The sequence below is a fragment of the Ctenopharyngodon idella genome, chromosome 17 (genome assembly GCF_019924925.1).
Source record: "Ctenopharyngodon idella isolate HZGC_01 chromosome 17, HZGC01, whole genome shotgun sequence".
Classification (NCBI taxonomy): Eukaryota; Metazoa; Chordata; class Actinopteri; order Cypriniformes; family Xenocyprididae; genus Ctenopharyngodon; species Ctenopharyngodon idella.
Genome location: NC_067236.1, coordinates 8,830,388 through 8,844,820, shown reverse-complemented (window position 1 = coordinate 8,844,820; position 14,433 = coordinate 8,830,388). Strand labels below are relative to the sequence as shown.

General features: G+C 35.3%; 1 long non-coding RNA gene across 2 annotated transcripts; it reads right to left on the bottom strand.

Moving 5' to 3' along the window:
- Window positions 1-5,966: 5,966 nt before the first annotated feature.
- LOC127499050 (uncharacterized) lies at window positions 5,967-8,219 on the bottom strand. Of its 2 annotated transcripts, none has more exons than XR_007926027.1 (5): window positions 8,076-8,219; window positions 7,579-7,669; window positions 7,074-7,176; window positions 6,436-6,567; window positions 5,967-6,195 (listed from the first exon to the last, which is right to left on the bottom strand). It is a non-coding gene; the product is annotated as an uncharacterized LOC127499050 (long non-coding RNA). The 2 variants fall into 2 exon arrangements; XR_007926026.1 differs by having other exon boundaries at window positions 5,967-6,192; window positions 8,076-8,218.
- Between the last annotated feature and the right edge of the window lie 6,214 nt (window positions 8,220-14,433).

Sequence of the window (14,433 nt, the reverse complement as noted above, 5' to 3'; positions counted from 1 at the left end):
CCTGATAGCAATCAATAATAGAAGTGGTCTAAATATTAAAAAAAAATGTACATAAATCTTCTGTGGAAGTCTCAGGACCAAAAAATGTTCGTCCAATCATTGCATTCGGTCCGAATTCAATGACAGGACGTCCCACCCACCTGTATTTCCATACCTCCGTGCACCCTGCTCGCACAGACATCACACATCATCAGCGTTTTCTGTAAGGCTATGAAGAGCATTGCAAACAAACAGCAGCCTTTTACAGTTCCTCCCGAACCAAAACAACAAGCGTATGTTTCACGCGATGTCGTAACCGTAATTACAAGATGGCAGAGCTCTGTAAGTTGTTTACGTTCATTATTGTAATGTTGTGTGCTTTGAGACATGAGGTAATAACGCAGTCTCTCGTGATGCTTTGCAGACTCTGCTCTGGCTGTGCACATTCATGTGTTTTAGAGTTGGTTTGGAGAGAGCTGTGTAGGGACGGGTGGGATCTATCTTTAAGTTGCGAATGCTCTGCATACCCGAGCCTAGAGGTGTTCGATTCCAGGTTTTTTAGGGGTTTGACTCTGACTCCCGACTCCCAACATAGGATTCTATGGAATCAGCTCCTCGACTCCAACTTTACATCAAAACAGGGTCAGGAGTAATACAAGATTGCAGTCGTTATGATGTAACCCGTTTATCAAATTTAGATCAAAGGAAAAATATCTACTTGGGTCTGAGATCACCAAACACCTATAATATCCCCTTATAATAATAATAATCACACTAAACACAGAATAAAAAATAATAAAAAAAATGTGTTTATGAAATGTGTCTGCACTTGCATGTAATTCAGATCTCAATTTAGTCACTAACTGCTTGAATAAGGCACATGCACAGTAATCAGTTTCAATGAATAGTATTAGTATTCACTGTCACTTCTCTTTCTTCTTTCACTTTAACTGTATTGCAATATGCTTGCAAGCTCTCTCTTTTTTCACATATGGCAAAGAAAATATATTCCCAATTAATCACACTTCACCCCCTTGAACAATAAAAGGTGTCCTACAACAATTACAATTTAGAAGAAAAGAAAAAAAAAATAATAATAATAATAATCCAGAAGTCCCAACTGAAACAGGAATGGATTTGACTCAGTTCAGTCTGTGTGTGTGTGCATGAGAGCCTACAGAGTCCTCTCCAGAAAAAACGTTTTCTTCCTTACAACGAAAAGTCCTTTGATGATGCAATCCATCCGTAGTGAAGTCCAACGTGGCTCTATCTCTCAATGGCGCGAATACGAAAGACCACGGTGCACCTAAACAGTATGTTCTCGCCAAAAACACTAAAGCAATTAAACAGTTCAGGCATATAATTAGACAAAGAATCATGAGGATGGATAAGATTAAGCAACAGCAAAAATGCGGCTCGCATCTCTCTCACCACTAGCTGGCACGCAAGTGATGTCAGTGAAATCATCCATTAAATTCACATAACATTCATAACTTTAAACCAGGGGTGTCCAATCCTACTCTTGGAGGGTCACTGTCCTGCAGAGTTTCGCTCTAACCCTAATTAAACACACCTGAACCATCTAATCAACATCTTCAGGATTACTAAAAACTTCCAGGCAGGTGTGTTGAGGCAAGCTGGAGCTAAACTCTGCACGACAGTGGCCCTCCAGGACCGAGTTTGGACACCCCTGCTTTAAACTTACAGCATTACTTCCACAAAACATTTATACAAACATGTTAATATACGTAACAAATATACACAAAATAAGAATGATTGTGACTTACCTAACGCAATGAAACAGTTCAGGCGTATAATTAGACAAAGAATCACGAGGATAGATAAAATTAAGCGACAGCAAAAATGCAGCTCGCATCTCTTTCACCATGAGCTGGAACGCAAGATATTCAACTTACGGAACTGACGCAACTCCAGTTCTGTTTTTTCCGTAAGTTGAATAGGGAAGGTGTAGGACGTGCAGCATAAGCTTTTTGAAGAATACGGAAGGCGGTCTGGCGGAAGCTAGATTTTTTACTTCATAACTTGTTAAATATGGAAAAAAAATTTACACAAACGCATCGCTTCGCTTCAGAAGGCCTTTATTAACCCCCCCGGAGCCATGTGTAATATGTTTATGATGGATGGAGACACATTCTTCAGCTCATACTCAATTGGTAACGCATAATGCCATTATAAAGCTCGGATGCGTCAGGATATTTATTAATATTTCTATCATCAGAAAGAAGAAAGTCATATACACCTAGGATGTCTTGAGAGTGAGTAAAACTTGGGGTAATTTTCATTTGAAAGTGAACTAATCCTTTAATGTTACATTTTAAAATGAATATATTATTTTGAAAAGTTTATATTAATATATTATTTTGAAAAGTGTAAATTTGAGCAGAAAACAAAATCATTTCATTTAACCTCATGTCAAACTAGCATAACAATGAAGGTTATAGGCTTATACTACCGGTTATAAGCACAATACTGTATGAAATTTTTATATCGGATTAAAGGATAAACATTATGAATGAAACAAATGACACTTGAACAGTTGCTATATCAACATCCTAACGAAGAGAATTCACAAGTTCATATTTACATATAATTAAATAGAGTAAAAGTTATGCGTATTTGGCATGTTGTCTGGGGGGAGGGCTCAGAGCTCGGAATTTTGGCCCAAACCCAGAGTACTCCCCCCGGTTGTGGTAAAAATAGATAGAACTAGAAGTGAGGAAATGGGGTGGAGGAGGGATGCTGATAAACTGTCAAATGAACAGAGGTAAGTCTGCTGTATTTATACCTCTTGTTGTTGGTTGAGTTGATTAACTGAATGCTCTCCAGGTTAGGTTAATTATCTGAACCTGCTCCTCCCGAACTATGTTAATAAAACATCATTATGTTTAAAAAATGTTTTTCTTGTGATATGTCATTCCACGTCCGCAGGACCTTCATTCATCTTCGGAACACAAATTAAGATATTTTCAATGAAATCCGAGAGGTTTTTTTATCCCCCATAGAAAGCAACGTAATTACCACATTCAAGGTCCAGAAAAGTAGTAGACATTGTTAAAATAGTTAACGTGACTACAGTGGTTCAACCTTAATGTTATAAAGTGACGAAAATGCTTTTTGTGCGCAAAAACGAAACAAAAATAATGACTTTATTCAACTGTTTCATCTCTCCCCTGTCAGTCTCCTATGCTGTTTACATTGTATAGACCGTGCAGAGCTTCCGTGCTCTATGTCAGAATGCCGACTCATTATTGGCCAGCTCCTTTGTCAGCATCACACACATGCGTCGTGCTGCTCATGTGAACAGCGTCAGCCAATACTAAGCCGGCGTTCTGAAGTAGAACATGGCAGCGCTGCACTGTCTGTGCAAGGCAAGCACACGCATGTATCTGATCTATTTTTAGCAGCATTCAGTATGGGATTTGTCTGTTCATAGACTAAAGGGTTATAAATCCCTAAAGACTTAGGGATATAAATCTTTACTATCACTTTTTATCAATTTAACACATCCGTGCTGAATAAAAGTATTAATTTCTTTCAAAAAAAAGAAAGAAAGAAAATTACTGACCCCAAACTTTTGAACGATAGTGTATATTGTTACAAAAGATTTCTATTTTAAATAAATGCTGATATTTTTTAACTTTTTATTCATCAAAGAATCCTGAAAAAGTATCACAGGTTATAAAATAATATTAAGCAGCACAACTGTTTCCAACATTAATAATAAATCAGCATATTACAATGATTTCTGAAGGATCATGTGACACTGAAGACTGGAGTAATGATGCTGACAATTCATCTTTGCATCACAGAAATAAATTATATTTTAAAGTATATTAAAATAGAAAACCATAATTTTAAATTGTAATAATATTTCACAATATTATTGTTTTTTCTGTATTTATTATGAAATAAGAGACTTTAAAAAACATTAAAAATAGTAATAGTAACTTTCGACTGGTAGTGTAATTTACAAAATATTAATCTCCAATACACCGTCAGCACAACACTCATACGTCATGGGGCTCTCGTGAACACACATGAGCCTCAGACCCGAAGTTGCGTAGGTTCTCAATGGATTTTATTAAAAATATCATCATTTGTGTCAAATAGCATTTCTGGAAATCCGTTTCAGTCTGACTGCTCTGATCGGATTTCGCGTGATTTATGTGACTTTCTCACACCACGTAAAACATAAACATCAGACGTTGTTATAGGAAACATGCTGAAAGTCATAAACAAGGTTATGTTGTTGCAAAGTGCCAGATGAGCAGAATATAACGGAGCATGTTTTAAAACTGGCGGAGATGACATCACAGAATAAAGCCACACATACCAGCCTCTTACGTTTCTGCCATTGCCTCATTATAATGCAGTAGTCCAGCGCACAGCGACTACACAATGTCATGTTGTAAATGAGAAAACATCTGTATTGCAAACCCCTCTATGCTGTGGTTGTTGTTGTTGTTTTTGGTGTATCCCTACCAACTCAATGTCATTGCCATAGAAAACAATGCAGATATCCCGGAAAACCAAAGAGCGGCATGGACACACAAATCGGATCTGAACAGTTGCCATAGTGGACGTCAATAATTTTAGATCAGAATTCCAATCGGATACACAAATAATCAGTCTGAACGTAGCCTTAAGGCCAATTCACACCGCACAGACAAATGCCAACAAACACCAACAAACAAGATGGCTGCTGGATTTAGAACTTTTACGTGTTTGTTGGCGTTTGTCTGTGCAGTGTGAATTTGCCATTAGAGCGTTCCATTTAAACATTCATGAAACTTTAGTAAATGAGTATGAAATTCTGAGTAATTTGCGCGTAAAACGGACATTCCTGAAAACTCTTCTCCAGATTCACAAACGCTTCGTAAACATCAGATTTATAGTTAAACGTGTGTATGTTAATGAATTCCAATCATTCGAAATAGGGCGCTTGCACTTTCATTCACAATTAACATAATCCTCGCCTATGAATTACAGCTACGCAGATTACGTGTCTGGCAACACTGTAGAATCTTCTGGACTCCCTTCTCAGGTTTGGCTCCAGTATATTGCATAAATGCAAAAGAGACTAATAGGCCATAGGCCTAACAATAAATATTAAATTAACGTGTGTCCACTGAAGCATTTTAGTCAGCTGAAAAAATGCCTGGTGCTCTTCTGAAAACAGGCAGTTGGTGGCGCTTGAGAGTGCTTTGGAGGTGCAGAGTTTTTCCACCTTTGGTTGCTATGCTTTGGAATATCCACAGCAGTAACGTATTACTAATATCTCATTTTGAAGAATATTACTGACAACCAAATATTATTTACTAAAATGAACTTTTCTTATTTTCTTGTTGAAAATTCTGTTATAGCATAGGCTACAGCACGAATAAAATATAACTTTAAATAAAACTAATATTAAAATAGATTGTGCATGGGTAAATAATAACTTGGAAATGCGCAAATAGTCAAATGTCATTAGCAAATGATTTTCACTAACTCCGCCCACTGTTATTCAGACAATTCACCCTTTGTAGATGACATGACTTTTTTACACATTGTGTGAATACCATATCACTATTTGCACTTGTTTTAGTGTAAACCAGATGTTTTAAACAAAATGTTTCATATACAACACAGTGTAAATATAATTTAACTTTCTTTTACACTATCATTAGCTTTTCTGAGAACTGGTGGAAAAAACAAATGCAAAGAAAGCAATTGGGTGACTTTACATTCAAGAAATAGCACATATTCATGTTTATTGTATAAATGTTTCTCTTTAATCAGGAAATTGCTAAGAAATCACTTTTCCACTAAACCTGATGTAAACATTTTCAGTAGACGTAACACATTCAAACAAATTTGCCTCAACATCCTCAACAGTCAGTTTACTTTGTCTGTATCTCTGCAGTATACTGCTATATTGTTCAGATCTAACATAATGTTTTCATAAATGCTCAAACAACCACAGATGCATGCTCAGGTATGTTTATTTTATTTTACTTAGCCTTTATACATCGGCTCATTCAGGGTGAAGCCTTGTAAAAAACCATTTAAGTGAAAAAATATTTTTGCTGTTCAGGATGTTTGGATTATTTACTGTCCTCAGCTGACTCATGAGAGTCATCAGCAATGACTTCAGGTGAGTCTGAGGAATCTGGCTGATTGGGAACTTCAGGAGCAGCAGGCTCTCCATCACTGCTGAAACACACAAACACAAGGTCATTTGTAAATTGTATATTTGCATTTTATAGGTCAAAATAATTCTCAAATTATTGCACAAAGAGTTATTGCTTCTTAAAAATGGCACATGTGAAACACAGATACATACTGTACACATTTCATTGATTTTAAAAATGGCATAAGAAAACTTTACAGCTGAATTTTGATTTGGATTTTTGCAAGAGACATATTTTCTGTAAAGGTTGTTTGGGATTTTACATGGGTGGTTCTTCATGCTCAGTGTAGCCAAATAATTCATAAAAGCTATCAGCGATGAATCCAGTGGTGGATTCAGTGGTGGATTCAGTGGTGGGTTCAGGTGGGAAGGTGCTGTCAAATATGTCCCCAAACCTTGCACAAAAAAAGCATAAAGACAGGTTGTCATAATTTTGGTCATATTCAGTAATTGTTTTCCAGATTTCTGCAAAAAAGTTGGAAATGCATTTTCTCTAGAAATGTGAAAATGAAGTGGCCTACATTAAAATAAAGATAATTTGGTAACACTTTACGGTAAGGTTCATTAGTTAATGTATTAACTAACATGAACTAACCATGAGCGATACATTTGTTACTGTATTTATTAATCTTCGTTAACTTTAGTTAATGAAAATACAGTTCATTATTTGTTCATGTTAGTTCACAGTGCATTAACTAATGTTAACAAGATTTTAATAATGTATTAGTAAATGTTGAAATTAACATTAACAAAGATGAATAAATGCTGTATAAATGCAGTTCATTATTAGTTCCTGTTATCTAATGTAGTTAACTAATGTTAACTAACCATCATAATATAAATATTTTATAATAAACAAAAATTTAATAAGGTGAAGTGAGGTGTGTGCATGCAGGTGTACCTATTACAACAGATGATTCCAACACCAGTACAGATACATCTTTCAGATTCGGTCTCCCATTCAGAGTGAAATTCATGGAGATTTCCATCATTGTCAGGACAATCTGAATAAATAATAGAAACGTACTTCAAATATTACTATTTTGTTATCCAGGATAATAAACGCACTCAAATACTTTTTAACTTGATCTCATGAGAAAACTTAACTGCAAATCAAGGTGTCCAGATGAAATGTCCACTGGGTGGCACCAAAAACAGTTTTTTCTTTAGAGAATGTAATGCTTAAATCGAGATAAAAAGCTGCATATATCTTCAAACTACTGGTATAGCCATGGACGGTCTCCGAACCCAATGGGAATTTAAGCCCACCCACCAGTCGGTGGACATTTCACCTGGAAATTGAAGCAGTTTGTACCTGCAGCCACATGTTTAACATTTTGTAAAAATGTGGGAATAGTTAGGGAATAGTTAATTGTTTTCCCCACTAGACTAGGTAGTAACATCACCTGGACCGTTAGTGACATCTCGAAGGCCCTCTATTTCTAATGAGCAGGCATTACAGCAGACCACTGCTGTAAGCAGCACAAACAGTCTCAACTGAAAGAGAGGGAAAATAGAGACTGAGAGATTAACATGAACTTATTTGACATAGATTTGATGTAAATATATGCTGCAAAGTATATACAAAAAACAAAAAAACAAAAAAAACAATCAACATAACACTGGCAATCTAAAAATATATTGATGCATTTTAAATAATTGCATAACTGGAGATATATAAAGTCACTACTACCAAGTACAACATACTGCACATAAGACCCATGAATGAAATACTGTTTCTTCCCCATATAGGTTCCTTGTGTTACAGAATCATTACATTGTATCATTTTACAGAAGAAAAAGCATGCTATACAGAATATTCAGTACCAGAAGAGACCCCAAAACAGCATATTGTGAAAGAGACCCCATAAACCTGCTGTTTAGGATAAAAATGATACAGTACCATGGTAAGATGTGGTGAGCAATACAAGAAGACTGTTCAATCAAACACCAACAGGCAATTTAGGAACTCTCTTGAAATTCTACAATAAATACTACCTCTAAATTCACATGCATGACTTCCAGTCTTTTCCTCCAACCAAAAGCAGCTGTATCGTGGCATGATTGATTAAACCCCACCCCCCTTTCTGCTTCAACTAATAACTTTGCATCTGCTGTTGTTGGAAAACTACAGCACTTATCCAAAACCAAATAATTTGCGTTGGTGGGGTCAGTGTAGATATTAGATAAATTCCTCTTTAGTAATTTTCTTAAGAACTGGTGGAGTTTGTGAATGCAAAATAATTTGTTGATTTTAATTTTTGGTGGCTTTATGACTTGATAAAAACCTAAAATATCCACTGCACGAATGTACAAACTTCCATCAACAAATTAGAAATCAATTTATTGTAACTAATTATTTTGCTTTGTACGGATCACATCCTCTGACTGAACTCTCAAATCATCTTCACGCTTCTGTACAACATGTTCAGAGCAGTTTCTTGTTTTGAGGTGGCCTGAGCACACAAGACCTCACCCGTGCACGCCACGCACACACATGGCTTAGGTCAAATGATCAAATGCTGTGTATATAATAAAATTTGTTTAATTTAACAGAAATGTTGTTATAAATGTAATTATTTTCTTTTTGTAATCATGCATTAGCCTTTAGAAGCTTCTGGTTGAACGCTATATACATAATTACTTTCTAGCTTGAAGTGGAATAAATATTGTTCTCTTCTCTGAGCATCACCAGACTAATTTCCCCAAATGAACCCATAGACAAACCATAATTGATTATTATAATTACTATTATTGTTGTTGTGTTGTCTAAAAGCAATAAAGAACAATTTGCATCATTGGAAGAGTGTTAAATTTCTTCTACATTTCTTATTCAAAGGTAAAATTATCAAGCCCTATGCAATAATGATCCAACAGTGCTCTGTAAATGAGAAATGTTTGTAAAAGAGAGGACAAAGAGACATCAGACATAATTTTACTTCAGATTTGAAAATGCAATATGATTGTTCAAACAATTCAGTATATAGTTCAAACAATTTTGCACTGTCCAATACTGCAAAAGAGTACCCAAAATGGCACTGAAGCAAAAAAAAAAAAAAAAAATGTAGGCTTAACAACTTTTAAGTTGTATAAAAGAACCACTATTGTAAAACTCACTCAGTTTGAGTGGTATAAAGATAAATTTAAACAACTAATTCTATTCTCTTCTAGTCTAGTCTCGTCTAGTCTATTCTGTTCTTCTGAGCCCACATCAATTCAGTGTGCTGTCTCTCTAGGAACCACGCTGGTGGCCTTAAATTTGACTGTAAATTACATTGTATCATATTGCAGGGGGAAAAAAACACTGGTCAATCTTCTTGGAGACCTCGAGACAGCATTGGAGCATTTTGTGGAAGAGACCCAATGAAACCCCCGTTTAAGATAAGTACCATGTGATGTTGAGCAATAAGAAGACCAAAATGATCAAAATGTTTAATGAAACGCCAACAAGCATTCTTTAAACTCTTTTTAATGGCTTTAAATAAACATTCAAATTCACAGATGTGGCTTACACATTTTTCATCCAATCACTTTACTGCTTTCTTTTTGGTGGAAAATGAGAAAAAATGAATCTGCCCCCTTTTCCCACCAAAGGTCTGTTGACATCCAATGTTTTTTGCATCTATGCTGGTGTGGGTATGTGTTTGTCTGTATAGTCATGTGTTGTCTGTTTGCAGAAGAATTTGAATATAACTTAAGTATTTGTTGTAAATGATATGTATCTTCATATATTTAAATATTTACTCAGTAAATATAAAACTAGAAGGAATGTGCACATTTATTTGAGGTTCTCACTAAACAGATTAGGGATTCTTAGAAAGTAACTAACACATAACTAAACTAACACGTTTCAGTCACATGGTAATTGTAACCATTAAAATGCTAAAGAAAGAATAAGAACTTCATTTTTTCATACAGATGATTTATATAACAAAAATCTATTAACACAATTTAATCTTAACACATTTATAAGGCATCCAGATTATGTGATTTTTGCGTAAATATGGTTTCAGTTGTCCCTACATTTATTTTGTAAGTTTAGAATACTTTTTTTTTTTTTTTGTATAAAAGGTACTGGTGAATCATGATTTGTTCATGAAAGTATTTTATGTAGATTTTACACATAAATTTGAGACAAACAGACATGGATATATCCAGATACATCATTTTAATGATTTCATACAGTTAAGACTTTACTTTATTGTAGTGTGAAGTGACGTGTAGCAAAGTATGGTGTCCCATACTCGGAATTTGTGCTCTGCATTTCACCCATCCAAGTGCACACACACCCCCAAAGCAGTGGGCAGTCTTTTTTTTTTTTTTGCTGCGGCGCCGGGGGAGCGACTAGGGGTTAGGTGCTTTGCTCAAGGGCACCTCAGGGTAATGAGAGTGGAAAAGAGCACTGTTCATTCACATTCCCCTTATTTTTAAGAATTCTTTTACCCAATCAGACTTGTTCTGTAGTGTTATTGTGCCCAGTTTGCTGTGGTCTAAAACAAGTGCTAGGGTGAAAGAAGAGGAGCTCATGGAGCTCTATTACTGTCATGAAGGTGAGAGCACTTTATTACAGTTGATCGGAGTTGATTTACGGATATAAAGTTTACCAGTTTATTAAGCACCACCCGAAAAGGCATAAGGTCTTTATATCAGTGGCGTGCGGTCCATATAAGCTGCAAATGCTCCGCATACCCAAGCCATTCGTGGTTCTTAGCAATTAATATTAACATTATAAATTACTATTAAATCCCTTGTTTGAGGTGTACCATGAAGCCTACATGATTGGTAATGCGTATGTAACTGTCCATAATTTATTTATTTGCCAAACGACGGTAATTTTCTTTAGATCTGCCAGTTACGGAGACTTCCGGGTAAGCTGATCTACAGCAGCTTTTGCACCTTCGCGCTTTTGTTATGGAACATCATCATTGTCCCGTGTTCTCATTGGTTTGCTGGCCTATGGTGGATTACATGGCAGGATAAGCTGTGAGCGGATCGCTCGCCCAAGAGAAAAAAATGAGCTGCTGCCAGATCTCGATCACCGAAAATCACATTGTATTTGATACAAAACTAACTAGACTTAACCAAATGGGGAAAAAATCATAACTAAAACTATTTTTATAGTATTTCATTTTCTCCATAGTGATTTTTTTTTAATGAAAACATATAAATTGTTTAAGACAGTCCTACTGTAACTAGGCCTTATCAGAAGATGTTAATCGATAGTCATCAGTTTGCATAATGATGACTGCGTCCGCCCAGACGACTGCGTCATCATTGAGGTATTTTAAATAGGCTATATAAATGATACACAATTTAAAATTCTAACTATAAAATAATAGGCTATTCTGTTTCTAGAGCAATAATATTTTTGAAACAGCAAATTCAGTAGATGAACTCAATATAATATGCCACTAGAAACAACTCTAAAATGTCAGAAACGGTCCTGCCATTTTAAATAAAGTTGAACTAACGTTACAGGAGATCGATTGCTGTAGACAGTGCTCTATAATTAATTAGAGTAGGCTATCATTAGTTTTGTCCTGCTAATTATTATTTTATACCCATAAAATTAATTAGTAACTGCCAGATAAGGATCACCTGCTTTTTCCCAACATGGCTAACGTCAGGCGTGTTATCTTCACTAATAACATTTATTAATTAGCTTATAAAGCCCACATTTAACGTTACCGAAAAAAGTTCAGTGATCCGTCAGATCCTGTAGGTCGGTTCCCAGATAGCAGACCAACCTTGAATCCACGTTGAATCAATGTTAATGCATTAACCAAATTATCATTGAATCAACGTTGAATTTTACATAGATTTTTCATCAGGTTTGCACCCTGAAATAATGTTATTTCAATGATGAAAAATACATCAACATGGTTGTAAAATCAATGTCTTTTCAACCTTAATTAAATCACCTATTTAACATTGAATTAACATGGAAACAATATCAAATCAATCTTGCTTTATGTACAGCAAGATTCTAAGCCAGTTAAATGTCTATTTCTACTCATTTCAATCAGAGACAATGTAAGGGCTGCAGTTAATAGGGTTTTAATGAAAAATTCACAACTTCCATACAAATGTATTCATTTATAACCACACACTGTTTGAACAGGAATTAACATCACATTCAGGAAAAACAAGTGGCTGTAAAAAATGGCATTTCATGGTGACTAAAACAAATAAGCCCTGTCTGTGAAACCAGGTTTAGGCTAAGCCAGGATCAGACCTTAGTTCAATTATTTCAGTAGCTTTTACAGACATGTCTTAGAAAAAAAACAATCATTACTGGTGTTTATCTTGAGACAAAACAATGGCAGTGACATATTTTAAGATGTTTTCAGTTAAAACAGCTCAGACATACATTTTAGTCTGGGACTAGATTTAAGCCTTGTCTGTGAAAGGGGTTAAGTAGTAAAAAAAAAAAAAAAAAAAAATTATTGGCATTCATCTTGAGACAAAACAATAGCACAGACAAATTGTAAGTTGTAAGTGCAAGTTTCTTTCAGTTAAAACAGCTCAAACATGCATTTTAGTCATTGGAAAAAGAGCCTGGAAAACTGTGAAAACATAAATGCAACCTGCATCTGTAAAATGGAAGTAAATACACATGGGAACAAAGACAGAAACACAGTACTACAGACTGAAACACTACCACAGTTCACTGCTCAGGACTTTGAAGGATTGAAGCTACTCGTCTAATGCAAAATGTATGTCCTTATTCATTAAATTGATACTCTGACGAACTCAGGGATTTCCACCACGAGCAATGCTCGCAAACTGATCAGGAGCATAACAGAGCCAGTTTTGCAGAAACAGCAAATACAAACAAAAAGCCCATGAGGCCTCCTTTTTTTTCAGCCTTCACTTGTTGTAAGACATCTAAAGAAAACAAAAACAAACAGGAAGTTAAAACTGCACAATGTTCTTAAACATTTGATCAGTAGTAGTGTATGACTGACAGAAGGTGGGTCATAAATATTTGGAAATGTGACTGTTACAATGTACAACAAAATTAAGTGAAACTTGAAATATGATTAAAAAAAAAAGGTTTAAGTTAAAACACGCTTAATTCAATTGTATTACTATTTAATATAAACCATTATAGGTTGATGTATATCATACCCAGAAGCAGGGCACAAGCTGATGTGACAAGTGAGTTGATTCAAAACTTTATCTCCCTCGATCACAATGTCAATGTCAGCAGGTGGTTCATGAAATTCTCCCCCTACTTCCGAATAATGAACACCACCACGAAGAGCTGCTCAATAACACATGGGAACACAGGCAAAACAAAATTTTTCCAGAAAAAAAACAACAACACAAAAGTCACATGCATTTGGGATGGCATAAAGGTGAGTTAATGAACATCTGGTTTGGACATTAGTAATTCATTATCCATTAACAACTATATCAGTTTTTATAGACATTACTTATCATGTATTGTAAAGTGTCCTCAGTCATCAAACATCATTGAAAAGCTTTAGGTCCTAAGGGGAGAAACATTTTTACAGCATTATTAGTGGTCGATAGTTGTTTGCCAGGTCAATTAATTAGTTGTGCAAATATTACTATTATAATCTACTATTTCTACTACTACTAAAAAAAAAAAAATCATGATCATGATCCTAAAAAAATCCTAACATTTTTCCCTGGACGAAGCAAAACACCAAGTTAGGCAAATGTAACGTTAGCTCACAATGTTTTTTCTTACAGATTTGGATCATCATTTTGGGCAAACATATACATCAAATCAGAGCAAACATGTCAAAGACAAATAAAAGAACAGACAAATATTAATTTAAAAACTTAACTCAATATTATAATGCAGGAATCCTCACTGTGCCTCGGGCGTTTTCTCCCGCACCACGCGCACTTCCCGCCCACAGCATTTCAAATATCTCGCGCTGCTACACGGTAAATGAGGAATTCATTTTAAATTCGATTAATTACGATTCTGTTAGTATTCATGTCCACAAACAACGTTAATGAACTATAAAACACACATTCAAACGCTGCATTATCTAATATATAAAGTAAAACAAATTTCCAAATTCAACCTACCTTTCAGTCCGAGAAAATCGATCGATTCGAGCAGAAAGTTCAAGACGCTCGTTCGTCGTAACGTCAGAAAAATGTCTGACGCGGGATCCTTAAAGTGCAGGTGAGATGTTTTAAGTAGTTGTGAATTTACTGTTTAAGTTGAAAGAGTGTAATGTTATTATAATAATAATGTCCAGCTGGTTCATCTCACT